Genomic DNA, 18,915 nt, shown 5'->3' with positions numbered 1-18,915 from the left:
GTTAATTAGTTGTATACCGATACAGATTAATTAATTCCTTAAAATTGAACAATTCGATTTGTGAGAAAGAGAATATTGATATCTTATTGTAATGGGATTAAATAAGATTTATTTTAGTAATAAAATGCTTTGTTGCTAAAATTATTTATTGTTTGAGAAACAATAAAGAAGAATGAATGGTTAATTATAATTACAAGAAGTTGTGAATTATAACTATATGACCCATTTTATTTAAGTGATCAAGCATCACTAGTCAATTTGTTGAATGTAATTTAATTAATTTATAAAATGATATTTATGTGATAAATATGCATTTAATTAATTAGTAACATGTATCATACTACATGTGACATATTGTGTGACAAATGACAAATTGACAAAAATAAAATGGTAGTCCATTTTATACATAATGGACCGAAAATAGTGGGTGTGTTAGTGGATTTTGGTTGTTTTATTTTATTTGATAAAATAAACATAATGATGCCTACCTACTACTAGCCTTACAAGCCTAAGGTATAGAAAAGAACAAAATGAAAAGTGAAGGACAATATATTGGTCCTTTTGGCTCACCCAAACCGTGTGGCCTCTTTTGTAACACCCCCATACTCCGAGTGCCTTACCAGGACCACTCAGGTATGGAGACATCACCATCTCGGTTGCCCGAGGTATGATAATCAAACAACAGCGATAAAGAAACAACATTTATTATTAATCGTTTAATGAATGAATACAATCCTTGACACCCAAACTGATAATAAGATACATTATCCAAACGGTCTACTCAAACTGAAATGCAAATAAAAGCTAAACTACAGCGGAAGACTCTATCGTCATGTCGTGGCCATCCAGCCTATCCCGTATCATCTCTATACCGCTCAATATCGCTCACCATCCCCGAATGGATCACCGCAGTTTTCAAAACAACACCGGGTCGTACTAATCACACAATCAAAACAGATAACATCAATAAGACAAACAGACAAATTGAACCGCCACACACACAACACACCCATCCAACCGTCTCAATCATCGATCGTCCACTTTGGACTACCGCCGATGGGGGACCGCAGCCTGTTCCCACCTAAGCCCCGCTCATCATACGAGCGATAACCCTGTCCATTAATGTGCACATCCCCTTTCGTGGCGGGTTCCACTAAGGGCGAAACTAGGGCGTGAGATCACTCCCGCAAGTGACCCCACTCAGCCGAGAACGCATCTCGAGAACCATCAACAACACAACCACAATCACAAACACAATTACAATCATCAAATCAATTAACTAACTACAGCACATCACCAATATCCCATTATGGGACTAATACTGAGTAGGAAATCCTACCTGGAAAGCACACACGCAGACGGAATCTACAAATTGCCTCAAAACGCCTCTTCTATGAACTCTCCTCCTAACACATACACATGAATACTACTATTCAATCACTTGTTCATAAAAACCCCCAATTACCAAATTAGGGTTTCACTAATCTTAACCAAACGTTATAAAAATTATGCTAGAAGCTTACCCTTGACGCAAGGAATCCAACGACACAAACTATGATGCAAACCGACCGCCTCGAACTCGGAATTGTCAAGAACGCGATTAGGAAGAAGGACCAATCGCTTTCTCTCTTAAACAGGTTTTAGGTTTTGTAAAAAGTGTTTTAGAATAAAGACGAATATGTTTATATACCTTAATCGCGTAATTAACAAAACCCGAGAAAAACCCCGATAAACCAGGACACTCGATCGAGTACCCAAGGTACTCGATCGAGTACCCCTTTACTCGATCGAGTGCCCCTGACTACTCGATCGAGTGCCCAACAGGTCAGAAACTATTTTATTCTGCGACATACCCTTACTCGACAGAGTAAGGGCTACTCGATAGAGTACCCCCCCCCCCAAGACCATAAATACGGAGTATTACAGTCTTCCCTCCTTAAAAAGGAACTTCGTCCCCGAAGTTCAAACCACTACCAAAACAAAGGTACTCCCATAAGCTTCCCGACTCGAAGGTCAAAATAAACACAACGTAAAACATGCTACCTAACCCAACTTATCCCGACAACATATCCCGACAACATACCGACACAACATATACAAGGGGTGTAAAAACCCTTAAAAACTCTCGCGATCATCTCCTACCCCCCTAAAAGAAACAAGGTTACGTCCCCGTAACCATACATACCTGATCAAAAAGGAAAGGGTAACGCTCTTTCATGATATCCTCCGCCTCCCATGTAGCTTCCTCAGTCTCATGGTTAGACCAAAGGATCTTAAGCAACACTGTCTCACCACTCCTGGTCTTTCTAACTTTTCGGTCGAGGATCTGCTTAGGCACCTCAAGGTACGATAAAGACTCATCCAGCTCTAAGCTCTCTGCCTCCAACACATGTGACGGGTCACTCACATACTTCCGCACCTGCGATACATGAAACACATTATGCACTCTCTCCAAAGCGCCGGTAACGCCAAACGGTAAGCCACTTCCCCAACTCGCTCTAAGATCTCATAAGGCCCTATAAACTTCTGACTTAGCTTGCCTTTCTTCCCAAATCTCATAACTCCGCGCATAGGGGACACTTTCGTAAGAACTTTGTCCCCAACTTGAAACTCTATGTCCCGACGATGTAGATCCGCATAACTCTTCGTCGATCCCGAGCCGCTCTCATCCGTTCCCTGATCATCTTAATCTGTTCCACCATCTCCTGTACCATCTCTGGTCCTAAAACCACTGCCTCAGCACTGTCGTCCCAACAGATTGGACTCCTACATCTCCTCCCATACAAAGCCTCAAACGGTGCCATACCAATACTGGTGTGATAGCTGTTGTTGTAAGAAAACTCTATCAAGTCCAACCTCTGCTCCCAGCTACCACCGAAATCCATCACACACGCTCTCAACATATCCTCCAAGGTCTTGATTGTTCTCTCAGTCTGCCCATCAGTCGCAGGATGAAATGCTGTACTCATCTTCAAAGCTGTTCCCAACGATTCCTGCAACTCCTTCCAAAACCTTGATATAAACCTCGCATCTCTGTCAGACACTATGTCCTTAGGGACTCCATGTAACTTAAGCACGTTCTTTCGATAGGCCATAGCCAGTTGTGCCTTAGTCCATGTATCTTTCATTGGAACAAAGTGAGCTGACTTGGTCAACCGATCCACTATCACCCAAATCATATTGTTACCTTGTTGACTCTTAGGCAAACCCACAATGAAATCCATGGAAATGGATTCCCACTTCCACTCAGGCACCTCCAAGGATTGAACCTTACCTTGTGGTCTTCTCTGTTCCCCTTTAACTCTCTGGCATGTCAAACAACGGGACACAAACTCAGCTGTCTCTTTCTTCATCCCAGGCCACCAAAACGTTTTCTTCAAATCTTTGTAAAGCTTGTCTCCACCCGGATGAACTGAATATGGTGTGCAATGCGCTTCTGTCATGATTGTCTTTTTCAACTCCTCGTCATTAGGAACACACCACCTACCATCAAACCTCAAACTACCATCTCGTATGAATGGAAAACCGGACACCGTCCCTTTCTCTACTCCCGACTTTCCACTCCACTATCTTAGGATCCAAAGCCTGTTTACCTCGAATATCATCATAAAACTCCATGTGTACCGCCATATCACCCATAGCCTCTCCTTTCTCGCAACATATGAATCCCAAAGCTCGCTATCTCATCCCTCGTCTCATCAAAGATAGAGCGTACACAAGGAATGTACACTCTTCCTACTCAAGGCATCAGCTACAACATTGGCCTTTCCTTCATGGTAGATGATTTCCATGTCGTAATCACCAATCAGCTCCATCCACCTCCTCTGTCTCATGTTCAACTCCTTCTGCGTGAAGATGTACTTGAGACTCTTGTGATCAGAAAATACCTTAAAGATTGCTCCATAAAGGTAGTGTCTCCAAATCTTGAGAGCAAACACCACTGCACCCAACTCCAGGTCATGAGTAGGGTAATTCTCCTCGTAAGGCTTCAACTGCCTAGAAGCATAGGCGATCACTTTACCATTCTGCATCAACACACATCCCAACCCATTCTTCGATGCTTCTGCAAAAACCTCGAAATTCTCGCTTCCTTCAGCAATGCTAGGACAGAGCGTGGTCAAATGCTCCTTTAATGTTTGGAACGCCTTCTCACAACTCTCATCCCAACGAAACCTGTTCTCTTTCCTCATCAACGCCGTCATCGGTCTAGCTATCTTGGAGAAATCTTTCACGAACCGCCTGTAGTATCCAGCTAAACCCAAGAAACTCCTTACCTCAGCAACATTCTTCGGTGCTTCCCACTTTGTCACTGCCTCAATCTTCGCCGGATCCACAGCTACCCCATCTTTAGAGATTACATGCCCCAGAAAAGCAACTTTCTCTAACCAGAACTCACACTTGGACAACTTAGCATACAACTCATGATCTCTCAACGTCTGCAACACGATCCTCAGATGCTCCTCATGCTCCTCCTTAGTCTTTGAGTAGACTAGGATATCATCGATAAACACCACCACGAACTGGTCCAAGAACTGTCTAAAGATCCTATTCATCAAATCCATAAACACTGCCGGCGCATTGGACAACCCAAACGGCATCACCACATACTCATAATGGCCATACCTCGACGTGAAGGCTGTCTTCGGTATGTCCACATCTCTAATCTTCACCTGATGGTACCCTGACCTCAAATCGATCTTAGAAAAGACCGTTGCACCACTCAACTGATCAAACAGGTCATCTATCCTTGGCAAAGGATACTTGTTCTTTATCGTCACACGGTTCACCTCCGGTAATCTATGCATAACCTCAAAGTTCCATCCTTCTTCTTCACGAAAAGAACTGGTGCTCCCAAGGCGATACACTTGGTCTAATGTATCCCTTCTCTATCAAATCATCCAATTGCTTCCTAAGCTCCTCCATCTCCTTAGGACCCATACGGTACGGTGCCTTAGAGATTGGCCCCGTCCCCGGCTTCAACTCAACGGTGAAATCTATCTCCCTCTTCGGTGGCAACCCCGGAATCTCCTCTCGGAAAGACATCTCGCATACTCTCCCACCACCGGTATCTCCTCAATCGCCGGGCTCTCTATCCGGTCATCTCTCACATGGCACAAGATCAGAGGACATCCCTTCCTCAGATACGACTTCAAAGCGACAATTTGCAATCAACTTAACTTTGGGTTTGACCGAAACCCACGGTAAGATACACTAGCACCCTTAGGACCTCGTAGGGACACTTTCTTTTGATGACAGTCTATCTTAGCCTTATACTTTCCTAACCAATCCATCCCAACTATCATCTCAAAACCATTAAAAGGAAACTCTAGCAAGTCTACGGGGAAATCGACTTGCCCAACTATCAAAGATACATCTCTAAACAACCTCCCACACGTTACGGACTCACCGAAGGTATGAAAACTTGCTCCCTAACAGACTCATATACTCTCAAACCCAAATCGCTTTACATGACTCGAAGACACAAACGACCGAGAAGCCCCGAATCAAACAAAGCAAACGTAGGAATGCCATTAACAAGAAATGTACCGGTGATAACGTGCTCATCCTCCTCATTTGCTTTCTTGTCCATCATGAACAGACTTGCCACTTGACTTCGCCCACCTCCTGAACAAGATCTTGGGCGATGCGGTCGGCTTAGCACCCGACCCTTGATTGTTGTTGTTGTTCATCGGCGTCTTCGGATAAGAATTACCGCCGTTGCGGTTTCCTCCACTCGGTAGCTCGACCTCCACGGTTTGGCCATGATCCAGCCTGGTGCGTTGCTCGCGAAGCTCGCGCAGTCTCCGGAAAGATCCGGTGCACTTGTGCACTCATGCCTCTTGTGGCCCACGCCACCACACCCAAAGCAAGTCACTCCCATTTGTTGCTCACACTCCCACGGCCTCTCCCAAAGGAAGTTCCAACACTAAACCGGACCCTTAAGAAAACCCCTTAGATTGATTGTGGTTGCCTTTCTTGAAATTAGATTGGCCACCACCCTCGCTCTCGGACTTCCTCTTCTCCCCACCTGACCTCTCCTGAGCCATCTCCACTAGTCTCTCGGCTCTCCCACCCTCTCGTACGCTTCCTTCACATCGTAAGGACTCCCACGGGTAACTTATCCATAATTGTCGTGGTTAGCCCTCTCTCAAACCTCAAAGCAAGATTCTCCTCACTCAAACCCATGTCCTCAAAGATATATCTGGACTTCTCATTGAATGTCGTAGTACTCACCACGGACATCTCGGCCGTCATCTTAAACTTATCGAACTCCTCTCTCAACTTACTCCTCACATGTTCTGGCACGAACTCCTTCCTCATGACCCTACGAAACTCCTCCCAAGGTATAGCAGGTAACCCCTGGTTGGTATATAACTCCTTGGCACTCACTTTCACCGAGTCCCACCACTTGCCAGCTGCCTCCCTCAGATAGAATGCAGCTTGATCCACCCTCATCTCATCGGGAAAGCGAACTAAATCTAGTATGTTCTCCATCTCCTCGACCCAACTATCAAGGTGGTTAGGCTCCTCAACCCCCTTGTACTCCTTCGGGTTAAACCTCGCGATATAGAGGCCGACTTTAGCATGGTCAACCTCCTTCTCCTTGCTCTTATCCTTGTCTTCATTCACTCTCTTCAGGGTCTCCGTAAGAGCGTCTTGGTGTTCCAACATCTTAACGATGTCATCCGTAGTCATAAGCTCAGCTCTCGCGTACAAGGCATTTCTCTTGGGCGGCATCTTGAAGCTATAGAAGAAAGGGACAAACATAAACGCGCGTACTAAACCTCAAAACACGAACACGCGTTGCCCAGCACCTACTCGATCGAGTATCCAAACCCACTCGATCGAGTAACCGGCTACTCGATCGAGTTCCACCATGTACTCGATCGAGTACCCAAACTCCGAGCTAACAGACCTTCGATCTCTAACGCACTCGATCGAGTATCTAGGCTACTCGATCGAGTGACCCCTACTCGATCGAGTACCCCTAGTTACTCGATCGAGTGCCCCAAAACTCGATTCTGGACTCAAAATCGCAAAAACCTACCCGATCGAGTCGGTCTCACTCGATCAAGTACCCCAATACGTTCAAGCTACCCGCATGTTATTCGTATACTAACATGCCAACTTTATCAAACCACATTATATTCTAACAAATAGGCTACGCACCTATTCTACTAATCAACAAAATCAATTCATCATGCTATTAAAGCCACATTATAAACATCCAACATGTTATCATCTCATTAACATGTTCCACATATCATTTTCTTTCACATGCTCAACCTCCTATTTCTACACCAAACAATCAACACACTTCATCACTTTGTTGCACAAGTTACTGAGCACACACATGACTCAAACACATTTTCCCCACGTGACCGGTTCAAAGTTGTAGGGCGACCCCCGCGACTTTAGGACGTCTCCCAAGTCTTTGCACTAGCTCCTACAACTTTTACCCCGGGTTCATTTTAATTGACTCCCTATGTTCATTAAGTTCATTGGTTACAGGTTTCAGGATCGTCGCTCTGATACCATTTGTAACACCCCCATACTCCGAGTGCCTTACCAGGACCACTCAGGTATGGAGACATCACCATCTCGGTTGCCCGAGGTATGATAATCAAACAACAGCGATAAAGAAACAACATTTATTATTAATCGTTTAATGAATGAATACAATCCTTGACACCCAAACTGATAATAAGATACATTATCCAAACGGTCTACTCAAACTGAAATGCAAATAAAAGCTAAACTACAAACGGAAGACTCTATCGTCATGTCGTGGCCATCCCAAACTATCCCGTATCATCTCTATACCGCTCAATATCTCGCTCACCATCCCCGAATGGATCACCGCAGTTTTCAAAACAACACCGGGGTCGGTACTAATCACACAATCAAAACAGATAACATCAATAAGACAAACAGATAAATCGAATCGCCACACACACAACACACCCATCCAACCGTCTCAATCATCGATCGTCCACTTTGGACCACCGCCGCCGATGGGGGACCGCACCGTTCCCACCTAAGCCCCGCTCATCATACGAGCGATAACCCCGTCCATTAATGTGCACATCCCCTTTCGTGGCGGGTTCCACTAAGGGCGAAACTAGGGCGTGAGATCACTCCCGCAAGTGACCCCACTCAGCCGAGAACGCATCTCGAGAACCATCAACAACACAACCACAATCACAAACACAATTACAATCATCAAATCAATTAACTAACTAAAGCACATCACCAATATCCCATTATGGGACTAATGCGAGTAGGAAATCCTACCGGAAAGCACACACGCAGACGGAATCTACAGCTGTCTCAAAACGCCTCTTCTATGAACTCTCCTCCTAACACATACACATGAATACTACTATTCAATCACTTGTTCATAAAAACCCCCAATTACCAAATTAGGGTTTCACTAATCTTAACCAAACGTTATAAAAATTATGCTAGAAGCTTACCCTTGACGCAAGGAATCCAACGACACAAACTATGATGCAAACCGACCCTCTGAACTCCGGGAATTGTCAAGAACGCGATTAGGAAGAAGGACCAACTGCTTTCTCTCTTAAACAGGTTTTAGGTTTTGTAAAAAGTGTTTTAGAATAAAGACGAATATGTTTATATACCTTAATCGCGTAATTAACAAAACCCGAGAAAAACCCCCGATAAACCGGACACTCGATCGAGTACCCAAGGTACTCGATCGAGTACCCCCCTACTCGATCGAGTGCCCCAGCTACTCGATCGAGTGCCCAACAGGTCAGAAACTATTTTATTCTGCGACATACCCTTACTCGACAGAGTAAGGGCTACTCGATAGAGTACCCCCCCCAAGACCATAAATACGGAGTATTACATCTTTACTTGAGGAGTGCTTTTGTTCTTTTAATTGAGATCACACTCTACCATTCAAAATACATGCAATATGTTCATGTAGAATTTTCTCTCTTCTCTCTCTTCCATCTTCATCAAAAAAGGATGAGATTTTAATCTAAATTGTTCATATAAATTACTAAGATTACTAGAAGTAGTATATGAGTATTAGTAATAGATTTTAAGGTAAACTACAATACAAACATCTAGTACATGTTTATTTGTGGGATTAAGGGATTGTCTTGGGTGCTACTAATTGGAGGGCTTCTAATTTGAAGTCAAGAATGTTCATCCATTAATGGAAAGCTCAAGAACTAACAAGAAGGAGATCTTGTTAGTGCCCATTATGACCGAAATCTTTATGGTGAGAAAATGTTTTCTTATCTTATTTTTATATTGTTTGCATGCATAAAATCCACATTTAATTTTATGACAAATTAATTTCGACATATATGAGTATGTTAAGTATGTATATGAATCTACATTTCTTTCAAATTCATATCGACTTAGGCACGGTATGGCCGATGAAACCCTTATCAATATAACTCAGTGGATTAACGTTTTAATCGATTCTACTTTTAGAACTCTTGGTCGATAAATTTACTCTAATATTTATCTATAGCCCGGAACACATGCAACTACGGTCGCGAATACTTCCGTTGAGCTCAATCCAAATTTCGAATAAATGTGTCCATTATCCAAATCCACATCAACTTGGGCACGGTATGGCCGATGAAACCCTCATTAACATGAACTCGGTGGATTAACACTCATCACCCACTTCCCCTACGTAACAAGGTTTGTACCCCGGTAGGGCCGAGTGCACTCCCTCGCGAAATAGGTTTTCATGGTTTCTACTATTTGGTAAGGCTATGTCTCAATTGTTTGTTTTAGCGAGAGGTCATGTCAATTTATCATCTATCACGTTTTAAGTGAACTAAAGCGGTGAACTACGATAATTCGAATTGACACGGTCGATAAACTCGATAAAATAAGACAATGCATGTTTAGTTATGGCGATTTAGCGATGTATGTGACATAAAATAAAATGCAAGCACAAAGATAAATAAATCCTAGTATGGCCTTTCCTAAAATAGAAAAACTATTAATCTATTACAAATTCGGAAACCAACTCCATTGGTCCCTTGAACTTCGGTTGTGGCACGCATCTCGAGGTAACACCGTCTTTATGTATCGCCATTCTTGAAGAATTCGTCTTTTGGAACTCCGGAATGAATAAAATTACATAATAAATTACATAATTTCCTATTATACATTTGTAACTAGAATAAAATAAATCTATTAAATTACAAAACGGTGATACGAGATCACAATAAAAATTACAACCGAATCGATATTCCCATACATTTCGGGAAATACCAATTAAAATCTAAGGCCATACTAAGTAAAATTACATAATTCAAAATTACATAAATTAAAATTATGACAATCATAAAGAAAATGCAGCATTATATTATGTATGAACATGCTCAATTTTTATGCTAAATCGCCTTTTAATTTGCCAATATCGTATATTACTCGGTTTTTACGGATTCGCGTGATTTCAACATTTTATAATCACAAAAATACATAAACTCATATTTATGCATAAGTTAATTACCCTAACCTCTTAGGACTCAAAATATAGTCTTCACTAATAATTTGACCATAATTAACTTTTATTTACTTAAATTGTTCATAAATGGACCAAAAATTACAAAAATAAGCTATTTAACTTCAAATAAATCCAAAATTTCAAATAAATTCAAAATTTGAAATTTAAATTCATGAACATTCTGGAAAAATTCCATGACACTCATAATGTTCAAAATCTTAGGTTAAAAATTTCGAAAATTTTCCGGAAAAACAATGTTGCGGTTTATCGATATTTAATAAAATAATCATAAAAACATGGAAAAATTATTTTCATTAACTTTTCATTTTAGATCTGGAAAAATATAATAAAATGCAACATTAGACGTTTTTCCTAAGTCATAGATTATGTTTTATTAATTTTTCAACTAATAATGTCACTATTTATGTCATTTTTCTTCAAAAATTCATAAATCATGCTAAAAGACTTCTTTATAGACAATTATTTTACACACATCTTGTAAAATTGCATGTGACAACATATTAATTTTCTATGACCAGATTCGAAATTTAACTCATATTAACCTATTTTTCTCTTAAATCCGAATTTAATAATGAAAAATTCATTTTTCGAGCATAACAAGTGCAAAAATTATGAAAATTTACAGGTTATCTCAAAATAATATATGTAACAACATATCCAAAAACCAAGTGAAAATACGAAGTATAGCTAATTTTCGACCAAAAATGACATTTTTACTCATAAAATCACATTTAAATGTCATTATTATTAAATATGAACAATAAAAATCCGAACAATTAACCAAAATATCCTAAAACACTTTAGGACCAGAAATATTATCATGCATGTAATTATTTCGTGATATATCATAATAACACAAATTTTTCATGTTTTATTTTGTTATTCATATAACTCGGAAAAACTTTTAACCAATTTGCATGCAAACAACCGTGGCTCTTGATACCGATTGAAGGAAATGTAGATCTTTATACATGTTAACATACTCATATATGTCTAATAATTTTGTCATAAAATTAAAACGGATTTTATGCATGCAAACATTAATATAAAAGAAGAGAAATAATGTCCTTACATTCAATATTTCGGCTATATAGGGCACAAGAGAGATCACCTTTCTCTTCTTGTTCTTGAGCTATTCCAATGGATGAACAAGATCTAAGAATAAGATCTCTCCCCAAGCTTTATACCCAAGGCTTAATACTTAATCTAATTAATATTATAAGTACTAGTATAATATTAATGTAATGAAAATTGAACCAAAAATATTTTGGTTATAAGCTCCTAAAACCGTGTAGAGGAGAAGGTATTTTGGGAGTATTTTATCTCTCTAATTTGGCATAGAAAGTAGAGAGTTAATATTTTCTTTCTAACACTAGAAAAAGATGAGTGAATGAATGAATAATTTTAGAGGAGAAAACCCTCTAAATGGCCTAGGAAAACCGGTGGTGGGAGGGGCTTTTTGGGAGCCAATGCATGCCCATATTTGTCTTCACAAGATAAATAGGGTTGCATGGCTACTATTAGCTTTTAATCATTATGTTTCTTATTTAAAATAAAAACACAATTTAAGCCTAATCCTCCTACATTATTTCGGCACTTTCACATAATATGGAGTCCATATTATTTTGTCAATTGTCTATATGTTACATGTCACATGCCACACATATTTGTTATGTAATTTTTAACATATTAAAAATTCAACGTATTAATAAAAATACGTCACATATAAAAATCGACTCAGTAATTTCATAATTACTTATGCCAAAATATTTTACCATTTATAAATTTCAACTGATTGAATTTATAATAATTCATTCATTTTAATTGTTACATTAAACAATTTATTTCATCCGAGTAATTATACAATTTAATTACAGGATCGTATCTCATTTAATCACATTTCAATTTGATACGTAAATTTTACTTCCAAAATCGTCCGTCAATTTTCAAGTAATTTAATCAACTCGCAACGTTATACGATTAATTAAATAATCAATTAAGTGTATTGCCCTTTAGGTATGACCTAGGGGTCAATCGATCACCACCGTCACACGACAGTAATGTCAAACTCTAGTCAGCCAATCATTACCGATATGTGTTGACCAGTTGACAGTAACAATATTACTTCCCTATTGTATTCTTAAAATGAGATTTAATAATGATATTTAAATCATGTGATCGCACTATTGTTGAGGACACATTTCCCAACAGGTACGTCTTCTCATGGGCATGGAAAAGTTTTCCAATCCCAAGGCCATCAAAGAACATCTCGGTAGGGTACCTTATCTTAAGGATTTCCAACACCCTAGTATCTATGAATTGAGTGGGTTCATAGTTCTTACGTAGCAATTTGACAAAGTTCTTGCGGTGGTCATCGGATTCAAAAAGCACCTCTTGGAAGTACTCAAGTTGTTCAATTCCTCCTCTCATTAAGGGACGGAAGTTCCTTGGTAGCGCTACCTCTCGCGGAATTGAGGAGGATGATCCCTTGCGTTTCCTTCCGGTGGATTCAACCAACTTCTTGGCCTTGCCTTTGAGGTTCATCATCTTGAAGTTGAGGAAATGGGGGTTTTGTTGGCTTTTGATGTGAGGGGAGTGTTATTGAGGAAGGAGATGAGTGTTTTAGGGTTTGATAAGGTGAAGAAATGAGGGAGAAAAGGGGTGATTTTATAGAAAAAGGAGGAATCCGAGCGGATAAAGGTGGGACCCGGCCAGATTATTCGAGAAAAAGGCAGCAATACGGGCGTCTTTCATGCGGGACGGGCGTCTTGTGCCATTAGAAGACGGGCGTCTTCCTTCAAATCCGTGCGGATTCTAAGACAGGGGTTCAGCAATTTTGGGAGCAGGAAGAAAACGGGCGTCTTGTGTGTTGAGACGGGCGTCTTGCTCGGGACGGGCGTCTTGTCAGAAATACGCTCGGATTTTCTGGCAGTTTCAAAATCCTATTTCAGATGACATTCAGGACGGGCGGCTCGTGGAGAATACGAGCGTCTTCGTTCAGGACGGGCGTCTCGTGGTGAATCCGCCCGGATTCTGAGACAGTGCCAACCAGTTTTGTTTTTGTCGAGGGCCCTGGACGGGCATCCGGGCCTCGGGACGGCCGTCTTCAGCTTCTTTTCTTCTTCTTCTTTCTTTTTCCTTTCACAATCATGCCCTTTCATCGATTTGTTATTCCTCCGTATCTTTTTCTGAAATTTGCTCAATAAAAATGTAAGATGACCCTCTCTCTCACTACTCTCATACAAGAAACCAAATGCAAATGCAAGAATGTACAATATTATACAAAGAAAAAGGGTCCAAGAAATATCATACAAATGGTGGTTTAAGATGGACTCCACCAAACTAGTTCAATTTGTAGAATTTCTTGTCCATAGAGCTCAAGGCTCTTAACAAGAGATCAAAAGCTTGTGAACAAGCTCCAAATAGACACAAGTATGGGTTGCTCCATTTGAACATGAAATTTGGCCAAGGAAGCTTGTAAAATGCTCTTTCTTTTGCTTTGTCCTTGGCATTAGAGCCTTCCCAATGTTTCCAATAAACAAGCTCATGATTCTTGTCAACACTAGGCATGAAGTATGGTTCATTTTCATCCGTAGACTTCCACTCACCAACTTCTTCTTCAATTCCGGTGATGATGATATCATTTTGATTTTTCAATCCTTCTGAGGTGGGAGGAGAATTCTCATGGCTTTGATGATCGAGTTCCTTAGAAGTTGACATTGTGGGTTTCAAATCTCCACAAGTAGCTTCACGAGCGAGCTTTTCCTTGATCTTTTTCACCAAGTAGCTTTTGTATGATACCTTGGCCTTTTGGAGAAGGTTCACCATATCCTCTTCAATGATTATTGGCTCCATGATAGGTGTCAAGTAGTCTTCATGAGGAATAGGGGAAGGACATTCTTCTTCATGATAGGGTATCTCAAATGTCTCAAGGATAGGCTCCTCAAGCAAGGTGATATTACGAGTCCATCCTTTAGGCTCATCATCATTGTTGCTATCTTCATAAGAATCATAAATGGGGGCTTCATTTAACTCTTTCTCCAATTTCTCAACATTCACTTCAAAGGACACACCCTCATACTCACAAAGGCTAAGAGTATTTGGCTTACGCAACCTCATGTCTTCCTCATCGAACACAACACTTTCATACTCAAAAGAGCTCAATGAGGTTGGCTCTTCCCACTTCTCATCAAAGGTAACTCCTTCAAACTCACATTCATGGTCAATGTCTAAAGAGTGGTGAGGGGTAGTTAGTTGGGTTTCTTTTATTTGGGCAATTTGAATTTCTAACTCCTCACCTTGAGTAACAATGCCTTGAAGAACAATGTCCCTTCTTTGGCTCTCTTCTAGCATTTGTTTGAAGAAGTTTTGTTGATCTCCCATCATTTGGAGAATCACATTTTTAATGGGTTCGTCTTCTTGTTGTGGGTAAGTGTGACAATGGTTGTATTATGGCATTTGGAATTGGTTGCAAAGTGAGTTTTGGGTGGGTGGTTGTTGTTGATATTGGATGTGGTGGTTTTGGTGGGAAAAGTTAGGGTAGTATTTAGGATTTTCATTGTACAAATAGTAAGGTAGGTTTGTGTTGACTTGCTTCTCAAACTCCCCACACCCATAGTCATACTCAAAGAATCCACCACATACTCCATATGTCAAGTCTTGAGCCATCATAGCTAAGATAAAGATAAAACTACAAACATGGAAACTACAAGAAAATGGTAAAAACGAACCTTGAGGAACAAGTTCCTCAAAGTTAAAGCACAATTAAAATAGACAAACAAGTAAGAACTTAATCACATAACACCGTCCCCGGCAACGGCGCCATTTTGGTGTGGAATGCGATGTCGTCGGGTCACATCCAATCAAACACATTTATAATACTCAACAAACAACTAGTTAGCGGTAAGTCGAGGTCGATCCATGGGACGGTGTGCTTTGGGTTCTAAGTCTATCTATCTCAATATATGCTGGTGTCACAATTTGTTTGAGTTTGTAGTTGTGTCTAAACTAATGCAAGCAATATAGTAAAACAAGCAATAGAAAGAAGGATGTAAACAAATGGTTAATAGTGCTAGGATATCACGGGGTCATAGGGGATCCATGGTGTTGATCATACAAACATGTTTACAATTATAAGCAAGCAATTAGTGTTGTGAGGGAACCGAGTTGGTTTATGTCTTACGGTTCTTAGGAAGAGTTGGGTCCCGGAGCCGAATCGATTAGATTGTACAACACCTACAAGTCGACTTACTTTCCTCCTAATCAACTTCTATGCATGGTCTAACAAGACTCGAGTTGGTTTATATCTTACAAGTCAAGTTGAATAGATAAGAGATGGTTGTAAATGCAAGGATTCATAGGCTTAGCATTTCATCAAACATAACATGTGCATAAAGTTGACATCACAACAAGCAAGCAAATTAATCATGTGAACATATTAAATTAAGAAGGAATCATTCCCATGTTTATTTTCCCTTAATTACCCACTAATCCTAGCTAAGAGACTACTCACTCATTATCATAGGAAACATGTCAGTAATGGTGTCAATCATCACAACAAGTATAAGCATGATAATAGAATGAAGAAATGAACAATAAATCTTAAAGAGTAAAGGAATTATACCAAACTTGAGATGATCCAAATAATAAAGCAAAGAATAATAGAAGAACTTGATGATTGATGGAAGGTTGTCAATCTCCCAATAAACCCAATAATCTTCAATTACCCAATAATAAACTTGAACAATAATTAAGGAGAGATTAATGTGAGATTTGTGGAAAGATTAAGGAGTAATCTATTCTAATCTAATCCTAATTGAATCTAAGGAAAGACTTGTTCTCACTAAGAGATATCCCCTTTTGATTACTACAAATGGGGTATCTATAGTAGGGATTCATTAGGTTAACTAAGGCTAAATTAGTAATTACACTTTTTAGTTTAGAGCAGGGAAACACTAGTCTTTTTGAAAGGATGGGCATCTTTCTTGAAGCTTGAAGAAACGAAATTTGCTGTAGGGGAATCCGAACGTCCAAGGAAGAAGACGGGCGGATTGTTGAGGTGGTGCCCGGGCGGCTTCGTGGGAATACGCTCGGATTCTTTGGAGGAATCCGGCCGTCTTGTGTGTTGAGACGCACGGGTTGTCACTTCAGGACGGGCGTCTTGTGGGTAAGACACTCGTCTTCTGTGGCAGCATCATATTTCTTTACTTCCATTTCATTCTTGTGGGATTGGTCTTTAGTTCTTGCTTCCTCTTCATACTTTTCCATCAAACATCGTCAAATAGCTTCCGAATACGCACGAAAGACGGGAATTTCCGCCTTATTATCTTCTTTCCTACAAATCATATGAAATGTGATAGAAAAGCAAATAGGAAGTTTTTGACTGATAGAATGGCCAAAGAATGTTATAATAGTATGCAAAATGGGCTCAATTAGGGGACTAAATGTGCGCAAATAATGTTTACATCAGTTGGTTTGGTCAATGCACACAGAGGACATAATATGAAGGGATTTCTGTCCTCGTTTTTTGACATGTGGGTTATGGCTGAATATGAAGTTACAAAATCCTGGACGATTTTATACCATGTCTCGCTACCAGATGGGATTTGTGGTCGATATTTAGGCATTGTTAGGGACCGGTTTTACTATGGAAAAGGTGACGGTTGGGTAGTCTCGTATGATCTATATGAGGAGCGTTATGGTGTCTTCAATAGCGAATTAGGTATCTTAGTGCCTTATGAGGAATCTCTTGTACGCGTCATTAAGTCAATTTAGCAAGTACTCGATGTTTGGCCTGGTTATGATTTTCTTATTATGAGTCGTGTCCCCCCACTCCTTCGTTGAAACCCATCTTTAGTTGTATGAATGTGATGATAAGATGTGAAGTAAATAAGGTGTTTTGTAAACTTAGTTAAGATTGACATAAACAAAATTTCGACTCTTTTGTTGCCAAATTCTAAAAAAGAAAAGGTAATTTTATCTTACATTATGTATCACTAATACTTATTATTAATTGCTTTTTTTTAAATTTTAGTGTCCGCAACAACCAGAGGATTATGAGTGTGGTTATTATGTCATGAAATGGATGTATGACATAACCTTCAACTATTGTAAATCTGCGGAGATACAATTTGAACAGGTAATTCAATCTTACTTTAAGTTTTCATTGTCAATTTTCTTTCTTCATTTACGTTTATAACTATATAATACTGATTTTGAAAATGCAGAATATTGCAACTTCACCCATGTCAATGATCAATATGAATATGGCAAGAGAAGTTTGGGCGAATAAATGTTTAGATAACATATATTTAGTATAGATTACATCGGTAACTATGACCTTAGTAACTATGACTTTTGTTGGATTTTTATACATTGGATTGTATTTTGGAACGTTGTTGGTTGGAAACGTAGTTAGGGTAGATTATTGTATTATGGAACGACGTTCGTTGGATTGTATTTTGGACCGTTGTTGGTTGGATTGATTTTGGAACCTTGTTGGTTGGAATGAGATGTAATGTCCTTTGGTTGGATATCTTGTTGCAGGTTAAAATTTTTAAGCATTTTGATGATTTTTATGGGGAGGTGCTGCCAAAATTTTGGTAGCAAATTTTTATATTTTTTTTTTTAAAAATGATAATCAATTGCGTTAGTTTTTATATCTTGTAAAGGAATGACGCAAAAGGTTACCCAACTTGGCGCCAAAGAAAATGTCAATAACATCAGTCACGCGAAAAATGGACGCAAAAGGTAGACATAAAAACGCCAGTTTTCAAATAACAGACGCAAATAATGACTTATTTGCGTCAGTTCTAAGTCCATTTGCGTCAGTTATTTATTAAGAAATGATGGAAATGTGTGCTATTTGCGTCGGTTCTGTGCGTACAACTGACGCAAATGGTCAACATTTACGTCAGTTTTACAACTGACGCATTACAAATATGACCCCTCAATATACGTCAGGCTAAAACCGACGCAAAAGGCCATTTACAACTGACGCAATAAGGGTTTTTTGCATTAGTGATGCTCATCATTCTCAATGAGTAATGAGTTGTAAATTTTTCGGAGGATGATTGCTCCCACTAGATTTCATGTTTACACATGACATTTCCAAACTCCCACTCAATTCCACATGTTTCGTGTTTGACCACTCAATCGAAACATTTCATGAATTGAAATCATTTTTGCTTTGCTGGGTTGTAATGATAAAACCACATATGTTCTCAACATATCCTTCCAAAATACCTATTTGGAAAGAGGTTTCGATCTCTAACAATGGAAAGAGATTTTAGTCTCTAACTTATTCATTCTTAAAATGAAGCGAAGCAACGTCATTGCTAAAGTGTAAAATTTAATGTGGAGTTAATACGTCCCTTTCAAAATACTCA

The sequence above is a fragment of the Silene latifolia genome, chromosome 2 (genome assembly GCF_048544455.1).
Source record: "Silene latifolia isolate original U9 population chromosome 2, ASM4854445v1, whole genome shotgun sequence".
Taxonomy (NCBI): Eukaryota; Viridiplantae; Streptophyta; class Magnoliopsida; order Caryophyllales; family Caryophyllaceae; genus Silene; species Silene latifolia.
This window is presented reverse-complemented; position numbering follows the sequence as displayed.